At 30.5% G+C, this 3664-nt stretch overlaps 1 long non-coding RNA gene across 1 annotated transcript; it reads right to left on the bottom strand.

The window, feature by feature from the left end:
• Positions 1 to 808: 808 nt before the first annotated feature.
• LOC142223106 (uncharacterized) lies at positions 809 to 3265 on the bottom strand. The gene is made up of 3 exons (XR_012718568.1): positions 1703 to 3265; positions 995 to 1156; positions 809 to 943 (listed from the first exon to the last, which is right to left on the bottom strand). It is a non-coding gene; the product is annotated as an uncharacterized LOC142223106 (long non-coding RNA).
• Between the last annotated feature and the right edge of the window lie 399 nt (positions 3266 to 3664).

Raw genomic sequence — 3664 nt, 5'->3', positions numbered from 1 at the left:
ATGAAAATACATAAAAGTCACCTCTCATCCAATGTACATTTTTGGTGTAAACTACTGTAATTGGTAGATGTGCCGTTAACACCTTTTGCCCGAAAATGTACTTTTTAGGTTCTTTTCTAAAAAAAAACAGGCAAAAGTGCGAAAAGGCGTCGAATTTTGTTGTGGAAATAGCGCCACGCATAGAGGCAAATTGCGGGCATTTTCGGCACTGCCAACAAACGAGAGTGCTGCGATTGCTGTGTTTCCTTCTTTGAATTCTTTTCTGCTGAAATTATACCATTTTTTTTGTTGCTGCACCCATAGAAAAATTATTACCATACGGTCTCAAAACGATACCGTACGTTATTGATAGTTAGCCTACCCCATATGGTACAATGTCAATACCGAATGGTACAGCCGGTACGCAAAGCATGAAAGTAGCTTTCGGTATTATGAAAGTACCAATATGGTAATGAAAATAACACCTAAGCGGTATTATTATCTATACCATAAAGGTATTGATGTACGAACAGGGGGGTTACGAAAGTTTGAACAACTCGAAAGTTGTATTCGATCCGAATTTATAGTCTTACCATGTAAGAGTTTTGAATCGAGTGAAAAGTGATTTCACTATTTCTTAACATTTTTGGCAGTACTTTCGAATGTTTTATTCAGAGTTGGCAACATCTATTACATGAAATGTCAAAACAATTAAAATAAAAAGTAAATAATATTTGTGCGTTACAAAAATGGATTCGTTTGCCCTTTGGATGGAAAATGAAGATGAGCCATAGCCCAATCTCTAAGAAATCAAATAAAAAACAATCTATAACATGCATTTATTAGTAATCATTTATTCATTTATTTAGTAATCCATAGGTTTATTTCAATTTCTAACATATCTCTCTTTAATTCGATTCTTTCGTCGTTTGCCCTTAAGATGGGTCTTGTGATCCGCTCAAACCTAAAAAGAAATAATTAATTTCCATTTATGGGCAAACTATCAATTGCATACCTTTTTCAAACTGACCATTTCCCGCATTGGGGGACCGGCTGCATTTAGCTCTTCTGTCAATCGAGACCATTAATTATTGGTGGCTTGTTTGGCTTCCGGAGCTTTGATGTAACCCTTAGCCAACTGCGGATGCTCCTTCATAAAATTTAGCATGATCTCAAACTGTCGTTTGGTATATATATATATATATATATATATATATATATATATATATATATATATATATATATATATATATATATATATATATATATATATATATATATATATATATATATATATATATATATATATATATATATATATATATATATATATATATATATATATATATATATATATATATATATATATATATATATATATATATATATATATATATATATATATATATATATATATATATATATATATATATATATATATATATATATATATATATATATATATATATATATATATATATATATATATATATATATATATATATATATATATATATATATATATATATATATATATATATATATATATATATATATATATATATATATATATATATATATATATATATAATATATATATATATATATATATATATATATATATATATATATATATATATATATATATATATATATATATATATATATATATATATACATATATATATATATATATATATATAAAATATTGTTAAATTTGTACATATTACGAAAGAGCACGAAAAATTTGCCACTGAGTCCAAATTTCATAATAATCGGATAAATATTGTTGAAATGGCAAGAGTGTCAAAAATGATATATTTACATATGTATATTGTGCCAAAGCTAAGGGTTTTTTTTATTTAAGCACAAATATTGTATTACATGCCTATTATATTACTACAACTAGTCTTTTTACAGTTGTGACTAACTAGTAGTTTATGTCAGTGTGTTTTTAAATGTAAGAACTTAATTTAATAAAACAAAATTAAATTAAGGTTAAAGAGAAAGAAAAAAATGATAATGTGTTACCAATTGATGAACCGGTTTAGTAAATCGTGTGGCTTGGTTGCTTCGACATTAGAGGTGTGCGCGTGAGTGAAATTTCTCTCACACTCACGCACATTCACGAAGACAAATATTTATTCACGCACGCTCACGCACGATAAGTGTCGTAGCCACTCCCAGTCACGCACATTCACGAAATGAAAAGCAGTAATCACGCACGCTCACGCACGAAGTACTTTTACAGACTCACGCTCACGCACGATTCACGACAATTCACGTGATCCACGACAAATTCACGAGACTCATGGCATTTTCCCATCGGGAATGAGCAAGGGTAATAAAATTCATAAATAAAATATAGTTCGACAACTAAATCAATTTCAGTTAACATACGAGTAAGAATTAAATCTTGATTTTTTTTCGTGAGCGTGATTTTGCAGAAATTTTCACGAACCGATTTTATTACTCACTCACACTCACGCATGACATATTTGTTTTAGTCCCATTTACGCACATTCACGAGAGTTGCTTCAGATTTTATTCACGACTCACGTGATTCACGCGTGTCAAGATAATTTCGTGTCACGCGCACACCTCTATTCCACATTTTGATGTGCCTGAAGTCGTTCTTGGTGTTTTTTGGAGTAGGATGTTATTTCTTCCTTGACGTATTTGATGTTCAGTCTCTATGAAGATCACTATTTCGGATAAACCATTGTGCATTTACCGCTTGCCGAATAACTTTCTTTTGAAAGACTTGAATTTTTTCAATTATGTTATTTTTCGCACATCCCCATATCTGTATTCCGTAGAGCCATATTGGTTTCAGGCCTTGTTGGTAAATCATCAATTTGTTATCCAACGATAAAATTGAGTTTCTACCTACTAGCAAATGTAGGTTTCTATATTTTATTTCCATCTCATCTCGTTTCTTTTCTACATGTTCTTTCCAATTTAGTTTGCAATCTAGCAACATTCCCAAATATTTGGTTGAGTTTGAGTGTGGAATTTATTTGTTTTTTATGTATAAGGGTTTGTAATTAGTTCTTATATGAGCAAAATCAACATGGGTGGATTTTTCACTGTTCAGTTTTAGACCCCAATTCTCTGTCCATTTAGCTACGCAATTAAGGCATTTTTGTAAGCGTTTTGTCGATTCTGTTGTTGATTTAAGACTGTATCGTCAGCAAATTGTAGATGACATTAAGACTGTATCGTCAGCAAAAGTGCCAATAAAACAGTCGTTTTCTAGTGGAACGTCGTGTGTATATAGTAGGTATAGTATGGGTCCCAGTATACTTCCTTGGGGTACACCAGACTTAATAGGATGTAAATCCGAATACTCATTTTCATATCGCACTCGAAAAAATCTATCATTTAGATAAGATGACAAAATGTCGCAAAAGTGCTTCGGAAGAAGACTTTTGAGTTTTTGTAAGAGACGATCGTGCCATATCCCATAGAAGGCTTGTGAAATATCTAGAAATACTGCTGAGCATACTTTTTTTTCTTCTATAACTTGGGTCACTCTATGGATTTGTTCCACTGTTGAGTGTTTCTTTCGAAACCCAAATTGATGACTTGGTATTAAATTGAGCTGGTGAACAAGAGGTTCTAGTCGAGCAAAGAACAGCTTTTAAAAAAGTTTTCCAATATGTGTACTGTTAGAAAAATATGT

The sequence above is a fragment of the Haematobia irritans genome, chromosome 2 (genome assembly GCF_050003625.1).
Source record: "Haematobia irritans isolate KBUSLIRL chromosome 2, ASM5000362v1, whole genome shotgun sequence".
NCBI classification, from domain to species: domain Eukaryota; kingdom Metazoa; phylum Arthropoda; class Insecta; order Diptera; family Muscidae; genus Haematobia; species Haematobia irritans.
Note: the sequence above shows the minus strand (reverse complement) of the source record. Positions and strands in the feature narration are given on the sequence as shown.